Source organism: Dermacentor silvarum, chromosome 4 (genome assembly GCF_013339745.2).
Source record: "Dermacentor silvarum isolate Dsil-2018 chromosome 4, BIME_Dsil_1.4, whole genome shotgun sequence".
Classification (NCBI taxonomy): domain Eukaryota; kingdom Metazoa; phylum Arthropoda; class Arachnida; order Ixodida; family Ixodidae; genus Dermacentor; species Dermacentor silvarum.
The window spans coordinates 197,831,041-197,843,260 of NC_051157.2; the positions used below are offsets into that span (position 1 = coordinate 197,831,041).

General features: G+C 45.7%; 1 pseudogene; it reads right to left on the bottom strand.

Annotated features, from left to right (window-relative positions):
• Positions 1-3,735: 3,735 nt before the first annotated feature.
• Positions 3,736-11,763, bottom strand: LOC125944897 (uncharacterized; annotated as a pseudogene).
• Between the last annotated feature and the right edge of the window lie 457 nt (positions 11,764-12,220).

A 12,220-nucleotide genomic window follows, 5' to 3' on the forward strand; every position in this document is an offset into this window, starting at 1 on the left:
AAAGAGATACTTGTTTTGTACACAGTAGAGAGACTCGTTTTGTACACAGTGCATTCTACTGTTGCTGGTTTGCAAGTAATAAAGTGCGACTGCCGAAGTGCCCTGAAGGTACAAATCGCATGGAAATTATTGTATTTGCAATATAATTTAATTCAGTGTAGATATTAGGTCCAAATATGCATTCTGCTGTGCTGTGACCGCAACAAACAATGCGTGCACTCGTTGCGTTATTCGATCTTGCAGCGAATGCGGAGACGCACTGTCAGCACAATGCATTTTGCAGTTACCAAATTACTAAGATAACAATACAAGGTGCAGACGTGCCAGAAAAATATACGCCGCACGGAAGTGAATTTTTCTTATTTTTGCAGTATAGTTGTGTTGTTCTGTGACCCACGGTGCTATAGAAGCAGCATTCGACGCCGCGACGGCGTGCTTGGGCTGCTTGCAATGTCGTGCGCGAATTTGACGAAAAACGAAAAAAGTGTGCCACTGCACGTTGTTATGCATATCTATGCGGTTTACTGTAGTTCTATTTTATGCTTTTTGGTCCTCGATTCCCGGTTGTGTTCAAACGATCAGAGGTAAAAGCCCACTCCTGTCCCTTCACGCTTTTGAACAATCCGCCACTTTCCTTAAAGCAAGTGATGTAAGCACTCCTTAGGCATATGGGCACTTCGGTATCCCGAGTGCGGCTGGATGCCTGGCGTGACACTGAAACTTTATTTTAGGTGTCTTTTCTACCTGACGTATATTTCATATATTTCTGTTGCGACAGGTGTTCCTGCGTGCACTGCAGTACAATGGAAATAGAAGAATGTTTGTGCTGCCAGGAAGTAAACGAAATTCTTGCAAGATAGAAAAAAAAAACAAAGTGTATCACAGAAGCAAAAAGATTCAAGGATGTCTGTTTGAATAAAGCCGTGCTTGAAGTAGCCCTTGCCCAGCAAAATGACCCCAGGTCACAGAAAAGAGAACACGGTTACACACACAGGTAAGAAACCTTGCGGTACTTTAATATTAGGGAATCACAGCATATTTATTTCTGCAGGCAATTGAGATTCGCTGCATATCGCCAGTTTGTTTGGATGACGTGGAAGAGGCTTGGCAGGCACCACAGACGCATCCTGCCTAGTTGTGTTCTGTGTGCCATTCACAAGAAATATCCATAGAAAAATGGAGTGTACACGGGATTCAGGCATTTCTGAGCATTTACTCAATTAAGTACACAAATATTTATTAAACATCACGTAGTCACATTACCATAGTGAATATTTGTACTAGCACATTCATCAAAAACACCTCCGGCAACAAATGATTTCTAGGAAGAACCATTCATGAATAACAAAAGAAAGTGAAAAGTAACTTCTGACACAGCAAATCAAGGGCAATCATATCATGTCATCCATCAAATATTACACTGAACACCCGAATTCTTGAACACTGAATACCTGAATTCTCATCGAACACTTGAAAAAATGTTTTCACTCCTTGTAGCTTCCAAGCATGTGAGTGCATTCGTAGTGTTAAATTTTGGCTCTGCTGACTTCCTGTTTCATGGAGAGAGAGAGAGAGAATACACTTTAATAAAAAGAGCACGCGAGCGTAGGTAGCTCCCCCGCTCTGCAGTGGGTGGTCCCCTCAGTCCAGGAGTCCAGCGGCCTTAGCTGCCCTTCTCGCTCGGTTGACCAGGTTGAGCTGGTCCGTCGAGTCGGAGCTGGACAGCGCTGCCTCCCATTGCCGTGTGGTGGGGTGTGTTATGGGTGTTAGCTGTGGTGTGTTTGCGCAAGCCCATACCATGTGGTAAAGTGTTGCACATTGATCACAGTGTGGACATTTATAGGAATACAGCGCAGGGTGTATGGCGTGGTAAAGACTCAAATGTGGATATGTGTTTGTTTGGAGTTTTCGCCATATTACGGCCTCCTCCCGCGTCAGAGAATTATGAGGTGGGGGTAGTGTTCTTCGTGAAAGGCGATAGTGTTGTAGGATGTGAGTGTAGGTTAATGGTATGGGCTCTGGTTGGAACTGCTCGGCGCGGTCATCTCGCGGCTCCCGGTGTGCATGCGCTCGGGCGTAGGCGTGTGCCTGCTGATTGCCGCGTAAGGACTCATGCCCCGGAGTCCACACGATTTGTATGTATGGTGGGAGCTGGTGCGCTCCATTCAGAATGCGATGTGCAGCCCTAGAAATTTTGGCCCTGGAGTAATTTCTGCATGCCGTCTGAGAGTCCGTCAGAACTATGACGTAATCCTACTGCGGTCTCGTCGTGATGGCTAACGCTATCGCTAGTTCCTCTGCCTCCGCAGCGCTCACTCTGGAAACCGACGATGCATTTATTTCGGTCCCGTGATTGTCGACTACGCTGGTGACGAATGTGGTGCTTCGTGCGGTGCTGGCCGCGTCTACGTACAAGACATTGGGGTGGTTTCCATACTTTCTCGCGAGCGCCTGCGCTCGGGCTTGTCTTCGTCCGATGTGGAAGTTTGGGTGCATGTTCCTGAGAATTGGTGAGACGTACATAGTTTCTTGTATTCGTGTTGGGATTTTGGTGAGTGCGCTGGTCTTCCGTACGGAGTATCGAAGACGTTCCAAGACGCAGCGTCCCGCTATTGTGCGTAGTAGTCTTTCCTTCTGGCTTACCAGGTGGGCCTCTATGATTTCCCGTGCGTTGTTGTACACCCCTGTCTCCTCGAGGCGAAAAGTAGCCGTTCCGAGTCCGAGCGCTTGCTTATACGCCTTGCGTATCAGCCGGTCGAGTACCTCCACTTCCGCGTTCTTTAAATTTAAGTATGGTGCCGAGTACGCAATGCGGCTCACAATCAGAGCCTGCACTAATCGAATAAGGTCCTGTTCCTTGAGTCCCCTCTTCCTGCTAGTAATTCGTTGAATCATGCGCAAGATCTGCGTGGTCGTGTGTTGTAGCTTCTGTATGGCGTATCCTCCGCCCCCGTTCTTTTGTAAGTGTAAGCCGAGGATCCGAAGTCTGTCTACCTTGGTAATCTCTCTAGGACCTATTCGCAGGTGGATGGTTGGTGCCGGGGCTGTTGATCGTCCTCGTGAGCGCTTCTGGATTATGAGGAGCTCCGACTTCTCCGGCGCGCATTGCAGTCTGCATGTCTCCGCGTAACTTGCTACGACGTCTACTGCCTCCTGTAATGCCTCTTGTTGTTCTCCTATGGACCCTCCGACCGTCCATATCGTGATGTCGTCTGCATACAAGGCATGTCTGATCCCCGGTATTTTCTCGAGTTGGGCTGGGAGTTTCATCATGGCCACATTGAAAAGTGTCGGTGACAGCACTGCTTCTTGTGGCGTTCCTCTGTTAGGTGTGTCTATTCGCTGTGACCTCACATTTACCAGCCCTATTGTGGCTGTGCGATCAGTGAGAAAAGCCCTCACGTAGCTGTACGTTCGTCGGCCGCAATTCGTGTCACTGAGATTGGATAGTATGGCTTCGTGCCCCACGTTGTCAAAGGCTCCCTTTAGATCTAGTGCGAGAATTGCTTTTGGGCAGCACGGCGTTGCTGCAGTCAGTACTTCCTCTTTGAGCTGCAGAAGTATCATGGAGGTGTTTACAGTAGCGCTATTGTTCATAACATAATTATTCATAACAAAGTGACTGTTATGGCTCATACAAAAAATAATACAGAACATACAATACAGTATTTGCACTTCACATCACATGTATGTTAATCTCTCAGCATTCACCATTCACTTCAACACACTCTTCACATAAAAGTTTGCTGTTCAATAAGTTCCCCGTTCACACACTTGTTCCATTTCAGCACATTCATTGGTTACACCGTGGCATGTTCTGTTGAATCTTGTCAGTCTTTTCTTTACTAGTTCTTCCTTTTCCAGTTTTGCGAAAGCGCTGCTCAGTGGAGGTGGTGCCTTTGCATTCTTGAACGCTGACAACCACTTGCCGCCCATCGTAGCAGCATCCAGTAGCCGCTCAACATAGCCTAAGAATGTATAAAAAATTAGCATGACGATATATGGGGTTTAATGGCGCAAGGGCCAATAATGGCCAAAGAGCGCCAGGCCAGTGTTAATGAGTTTGAATTGAAGCGATGAATTACGAGTGGTGGATATGACGTGGCTGTAAGGGGGCCTAAAAATAGTCGCTGTAAAGTGCATAAAATCTACAGGTAATAAGATTAAGGAAATGACTGATGGCGTGTGCTATGAGCATGAAATATGCATTGCAAATAAATGTTACTATTTGCAAAGTATGTCCGATGCGAAAATTGGCATGAAGCACTATTGCCTCAACAGAGCCCTTGAACATAAAGGCCTGGAGGCATTGCTATACTGAGCACTATCGCAACAGCATCCTCTGGCGGGAGGACGTGCTACGAATATCTAGGGCTAATCACATGTAGCACCAAGTCATTCAAAAAACCTAGGACTGCTTTGGTATTAAAAAGTGGTTCTTTGCCAAGAAACATACTGGGATGGAGAGGGATATGGTAGCGGTATGCAAGAGGAAAGTGTTTCCTTCTCTCTGTTTCGCCTTCCCGGCACTCCAAGAGGACATGGAGGACGGTCAGCCTCTGACCACATCGGCCACAGGTTGGAGGCTCGTTACCAGTCAACATGTGTGTCCTATTCTGAGACGGCAAAATAGGACATCAGTTCGTCGTGTTTTAGTTGTACAGGGCCAGAACCCTAACTGTGGCTTAATCACGTGGAGTTTATTATTTGTTTCACTCTCCCACATGCGTTTCCAGTTGTTTCGCAGTTTCGTTCGCAAAAAAGGCTTGAGATCTGTACGGGAATAGTACTGCTAAGATTGGTAGCTTCAGATGTAATTGATGTGGCCATTTGGTCTGCAAGCACATTACCTTCGAGGGATCTATGACCAGGAACCCAGCATATTGTCACATGTCTACCAGATGAGTAAATATTGCACAAATATGAGTAAAGTTCAATGAAAACAGGATTTTTGTGTTTCCTTAAAGACATTAGTGCCTTTACGACACTTAAGGAGCCCGTGAATATTATTGCTTTATGTAGCTTTAATTTCTTAATGTGTTTAATCGCAGACAGTACTGCATAGGCTTCTGCTGTGAAGATACTTGTATAAGGGTTCAATACGTCTGATTCAGAGAAAGATGGACCGACAGCCGCGTAAGATACACCAGCATGGGACTTTGACGCGTCGGTGTAGAATTCAGGGCAACAGTACTTCGATTGGAGTTCACGGAAATGTATTGCGATTTCGAGTTCAGGAGCGTGCTTTGTGACCTCCACAAAGGATACATCACATGCCATCACCTGCCACTCCCAGGGTGGTAAAAGCTTACCTGGAGGCATTAAACGGTGTTCGAGAAGTGGGACATCCATTTCTTCGCTAAGTTCTCTCACAAGTAGTGAGAAAGGCCGTCTCACAGAGGGTCTATTATGGAAAAGTGTAGTACACGTCAAATCGTTAACGGTTTGAGAACATGGATGTTCATGACCAGAGTGAACTTTGAGGAAGTATGTGAAGCTGATGTATGATCTCTGGAGATGAAGTGACCATTCATTCGATTCTGCATATAGGCTTTCTATAGCGCTTGTTCTGAAAGCGCCGGTGGCCAGGCGGATACCTAGATGGTGAACGGGATCCAGCATCGTTAGCGCACTTGGGGCAGCAGAGTTATATACTACAGCACCGTAATCCAGTCGCGAACGAATGAGGCTCTTGTAAAGATTCATTAAACATTTCCTGTCGCTGCCCCATGATGTGTGAGATAAGATCTTCATGAGGTTCATTGTTTTTAGGCATTTTGCTTTGATATATTTGATGTGCGGAATGAAAGTTAGCTTAGAGTCAAGTGTGATGCCTAAAAACTTGTGGTCTTTCTTCACAGTTATTTGCTGTCCACACAGTTCTACACAAGGATCTGGGATCGGGCCTCTCTTTCTTGTGAAAAGAACACAAGAACTTTTGTGGGGGTTAACTTTGAACCCGTTTTCGTCTGCCCACTTAGACACTTTCTTCAACCCCTGCTGTACCTGTCTCTCGCACACGGCCAGGTTACAGGACTTGAAGCCCATTTGTATATCGTCCACGTAGACAGAATAAAAATAGCCGGTGGTAATGAGGCACGGAGTGTGTTCATCTTAACGATAAACAGTGTGCAGCTGAGCACGCCTCCCTGGGGTACACCAGTTTCCTGAATGAATGGGCGTGAAAATACATTCCCGATTTTCACGCGGAAGGTACGATTGGACAAATAGCTTTGTATTAGGCTTAGCATATTGCCATGGATGCCTATTAGCGCCAAGTCTCTCATGATTCCGTAACGCCATGTTGTGTCGTACACCTTCTCCATATCGAGGAATACCGATAAGAAAAACTATTTATGTACAAAGGCGTCTCGGATATTTTCTTCAATGCGCACAAGATGATCAGTTGTGGATCGGCCTTCTCTAAAGCCACACTGATAGGGATCAAGCATTTTGTTCAGTTCAAGGAAATGTATAAGGCGTCGATTAACCATTTTTTCAAATAGCTTACACAGGCAACTTGTGAAAGCTATGGGACGGTAACTTGCCGCCAAGGAAGGATATTTACCCTGCTTCAATACAGGGACCACAATCGCTTCTTTCCATGCGGATGGAAGATATCCGGCAGCCCAAATAGTGTTGAGAAGCGCCAGTAGTGTTAGTTGTGTATCAGTGTGCACGTTCTTAATCATGTCATACATGACTCTGTCGGGTCCCGGTGCAGAGCTCTTACATGCGATCAAGGCAGCTCTCAACTCGGCAATATTAAAAGGACGGTTATACGGTTCGTTCTGTCGGCATTTGCGTATAAATGGTTTGCATTCTTCCATCTGTTTGTATTTAAGGAAGGATTTCGAATAATGGATTGAGCTTGACACATGCTCAAAGTGCTCCCCAAGACAGTCTGCCTGGTCCTGCAAGGTATTCCCTTGGTCATTAACCAGAGGCAACGGATGAATTTGTTGCCCCTTTAACTTTCTTACGCCATTCCACACTTTTGCCTCCTGTGTGTAGGAATTTACACCCGAGATAAACCTCACCCAGCTTTCTCTCTTTGCCTGACGACGTGTCCGCCTTCCCTGCGATTTAATCTGTTTAAATTGAATGAGATTTTCAGCATTTGGAGATCTACACAATATGCCCCATGCCTTATTTTGCCTTTTTCGCGCCTGTCTACAGTCTTCGTTCCACCAGGGAACACGTCTTTTACGTGAGCTACCATTCGTTTGTGGGATACACTTTTCAGCAGCATCAATAATAAAAGCGGTAAAATATGCAACAGCATCGTCGATACTAAAATTGTTTATAAAATCTCGTGGTAAATAAGTTGATTCTTTAAAATGCTCCCAGTCAGCAGGTGCTAATTTCCATCGAAGAATACCGGGAGGGTTGTCATGCTGCGTTATTAAGTTTAAAGTTACAGGGAAGTGGTCACTTCCAAAAGGATTTTTGATGACGTTCCATTCAAGGTCAGGCAGAAGGGAAGCGGATCCAAGTGCAAGGTCTATCGATGAATACGAATCGTGTTGGGCGTCGTAATAGGTGGGCTCCTTCTTATTAAAGAGACAGGCACCAGAGGTCAGAAGAAAATTTTCAATGAGTCGACCTCTCACGTCGCATCGGGAGTCTCCCCACAAGGTGTTGTGAGCATTAAAATCACCCACGAGTAGGTAGGGTTCCGGCAGTTGATCTCTGAGGTTATAAAAATCTGTTTTGATGAGGTGATAGCTTGAGGGTATATATATACAACAAACAGTTACCAGCTTATTGAAAAGAACTACCCTAACTGACACTGCCTCAAGGGGTGTTTGTAAGGCTACATGATGACAAGCTACAGACTTGTCTGCAGCGATTGCTACACCGCCACACGAGGCCTTATCCTCGTCACGGTCTTTTCGGAAGATGGTGTACTGGCGAAGAAAGTTTGTGTGTGAATGTTTCAGATGTGTCTCTTGAACACACAGCAATTTTGTATTATGTTTATGTAGGAGTTCCTTAACGTCATCGAGGTTGTGGAGAAGACCCCTGACATTCCAATATAGTATTTGTGTATCCATAGTGGGAGTGTGTTGTGCTGTGTCTTTAAGAGGGGAAATCTGTGTTAGCCCACAAGGCCCTTTCCGGGCCCCGTGATGCGGGGTTTGTCTTTTTTGGCGCGCTCCTGAGAGCTGCGCCGATCATTCGGCGTCTGAGACGCCGGTGGGATTTGTGACGTATCCATCACCTCCGCCGAGGCGCTGGACGCCCGCTCGCGGCGCACGCTCACGGGTGTTTCGGGCTTCTCTGCACGAGCACCAGCTGATCCCGCAGTGGGGGCGGGTGGCGCTACCGCCGGGCCACTTTGCGTGGTTCGAACGGCCGGCGAGAACCGTTGTGGCACTGCCCCCTGCCGTGCCACTTCGGAGAAAGAAGGCCCCACAAATGAGAGGCGCTTTCGTGCTTCTTTGAAGGAAATGTTTTCTTTTACTTTAAGTGTTATAACTTCTTTTTCTTTTTTACATGAGGGACAGGAGCGTGAATATGCCGGGTGTTCACCCTCACAGTTTGCACAGTGGGGTGGGTCGTTACAGTTGTCCGCAGGGTGGTCGTGTGATGCGCACTTTGCACAGGTAGTACGGCCCCGGCAGCTCTGAGAGCCGTGACCGAATCTTTGGCACTTAAAGCAGCGTCGAGGGTTCGGAATGTAAGGTCTGACATTTATTTTCATGTAACCTGTTTCAATTTGTTCAGGGAGCGTGCTAGTGCAAAAAGTAAGTATAAGGTGTCTTGTAGGAATTTCCTTGTCGTCTCGCCAGATCTTGATTCGCTGCACATTCGTCACGTGTTGCTCTTTCCAGCCCTCTAGGAGCTCTGCCTCAGTCAGTTCCAGTAGGTCTTGATCTGATACTACCCCTCGTGTACTATTCATAGAACGATGAGGGCTTACAGAAATTTGGGTGTCACCAAACGAGACAAGTTTTGCCAGATTTTCGTGCTGTGCTTTGTCACGGATTTCGAGGAGAATGTCACCACTGGGCATTTTCGTTACTTTGTAACCAGGACCAAGAAAGTCAGTCAGGCATTTAATAACTACAAAAGGTGATACTGTTCTTACGGTTTTACCGGGGGATTCACTGTGAATCACGTGGAAACGTGGGAAAATTTCGGTGGTCTTAGCGAAAAAGCTGAAAGATTCATCGGCGCGCCCTCTTTTTATGAGAGGGCGATCAGGGAGTTTAGGGTATGAGGAAGCCATACAAATTAGCGTGATTCCGGCAGCAGTGCCAGCCGCCCACCACGGAGCCCAACAAGGGGACGTGACAGGGTTGTTATAAACAAGACCTGCCAACGTCAGCTGTACACAGGCACTATAACCAAATATGATATAACCAAGGTTGGCCATCTCACACAAGGTTAACCCTAGCTGCCTGGAGGATCAGAAAATCAGAAGTGAGGAGGAGACAGGAAAGATTGAAAGTGAGAGAAAAAGACGAAGATTGAAGAGGAGGATAGGAAAAGGCAACTACCGATTTCCCCCGGGTGGGTCAGTCCGAGGGTGCCGTTTACGTGAAGCCGAGGCCAAAGGGGTGTGTTGCCTCTGCTGAGGGGCCTTAAAGGTCCAAACACTCAGCGTCGGCTCAACCCCCAGGATCCCCTTTTCCCCGGACACGGCTAAGCCACGCACGGTTAAGCGTGGGAGGGTCCGGCCCTCGTGTGCTCGGGTCCGTGGTGTCGCAACACACCAAACGCCTGCTTTCGCAGACACCCCTGCGGGGGAAAAAGTTTGCATGCTGCTGTACATATGAAACATTCTGCAACTTACGATACGTGGTTTTCTCTTTTACAGGACAGGCAACTGGTGTACCTCCTGTCGCTTTTGGAAATTTGACACTCCACCTAAGAGTACCAGCCTTCGTTGATGCCTGCTCTCTTCCGCTGTTCTCGTTGTAGTGAAGAGCCGCTAGCTGTGTTCTTAAGCAAAGGAGATTTAAGTCAGGCAAATAGTCACATGCAACTTGTTCATTAAGAAAAAGGAATTAAAAAAGTATTCACCTTGCTTTCATTCCTTCGTACGAGTATTGGCAAGACTTTGGAGCAAAGTGCAAGATCAGTCCATGGAATGTTTCCAAACCATATGCTTGGAATCGCGTTGCCAGCTGTGGCATGTCTCTGAAAAGTTGCCTTGATGCAGCAATAACCTTGAGCTGTTTGAATGACTTTGACTCTAAAACAGATATCAAATGGCGTTAAATTTTTCACGGGAGAAATAGCATGAGCAACAAGATTTTTACCTGCCTGAAACATTTATGATATTATGTCTCAAGTTTACAGTTATATCAATACAGTAAATAATTGTGGTCACTTAGGTAAAACTGAAGTAAAAAACTCTGTGTGCGGTACCTTTATATGCTCTTACACTTCCATCTTTTAATACACCACCACTCACCCGTGGCTGCTAAACATTTAAGCCAAACATACGGGCATCTTGCACAAATGTTAGCATACACAATGAACAGACTGCAATGCAATGAGCAGCTTTAACGACTGTGCCACTGAACTAACCCAGTTTTTCGCAATTCTCTATGATGATCTTGAAGTGTAATAACAGCCAACATACCCTCGCTGAGCCAGGCCCTTGGCTCTATATCACCATGTGCACATGTAGGAAATAATTCATTCTCATGACTATGAATGTCTTGAATGTGATTCAAAATTGAAATTCATTTCGGAACAATGGAATCTTTGTTGCCATCACTGGATGATGCAGACCAGTACAGATGATTCACAATGTCTTTTGTCCATAGTACTAAGTCCTCACAGCCAGCCTTCTTCGATGCAGCAATAAGTTTCCTGTTTATTCCTGCAAAAAATGTAGGTTACAGTTTATATGCACCTTCTAGCGATCAGTGCATAAAAATACTTCAGCAATATGCAGTTTATCCTACATAGTACCTTTTGCGACGTGCCAGAAATCAAACTCATGAATGATCTCAGATTTTTCCTTGCGCATGAAGCACTTGCTCTGGGCATGTCTGTCAGTTACAATTGACTCCACTCTGATGGCTTTACTTTCCAAGAAAGTGATGCACCGCTTCAGACCCTCCAGTTCCATTTTGCAGCTTCCACCTACTTCATTAGACTGAAAATAGTTGCATTAAAATGTGTTGTTTTTCCTTGCATAACAAAAGCGGGCCAGAATAAACAAATCACTTTTGCAATTTGTGAAGCAATAATAAACAAACCTGCACAAGCTCGAAGTGCAGGATCTTATTTCCCTCAACGTCCAGCAGAGAGTAGGTGCCAAACTTGGCGCTGAATCCGGGCGAGTCGGCACGGCCATCACCAGCAAGCTTTACTCGTTGGGCTTGTGCTGCTTGCAAAATCAGTTGCTGTTCCTCTTTCCAAACCTAGTAACATGATTTAGATTAGAAATCAGAGTGCAAAGTGAGTGTAAAGTTGTAATTTATGAGAACTTTTACTTACTTTGTCAACAGCAGGCCAGAGGTGAGCAGACTGCAGTTTGAAGAATGTTCTTTCACTTACAACCTGTACACCAATTGAGGTCAACATCCTGAGTGTTTCTGTTGGATTGTTTCCCGAGAATACTATGGCAGCACAGAGCTGGAGGTTCAGAAGAGGCTGTTGCTTTACCACAGCCTGGTTAGTCCAGTAATACTTGTGGTCAGCGGGACATTCAGTCCATACCTCTACAAGTGTTCCTTGGCATCGACGATTATACGTGCATGGTGCCAGACATTTAAAACAGGTCAGAAAGAGCTGCCTCAATTGTTGCTCTTAGACAAAAAAAAAGTTTTCTGCTGTTGCTCTTCATCAAAATCAATTCCACTCTCACTGTCAACTTCGGCATCTTCGAGCCTAAAGAACAAATTTTAGGAGAAATTTTGAAGTGAGAATGGCTAACATTTTACACGAACTCTCATAAAGTATCAGAACTCTCATAAAGAATTTATCAAGCTGATTACATGTCTAACATGTCAGTGTTGTACTCACTCTTCTGAAGGATTGTACTCATGTTCATCTTCCATAGTAATGGGGTCGTCATTATCACTGAATTCATCACATTGAGCAGCTTCCTCCCAATGTGTTGCTTGTTGGCTGCATTGTGTTGCAGCACCCACCATGGAAATGCCAACCTGGATGCCTGAAAAGGATTAAGAAATGTGTAGAACATATGCAAAGTCAATGGACATGTCATATATTGTTCACTAAATTCAAACAA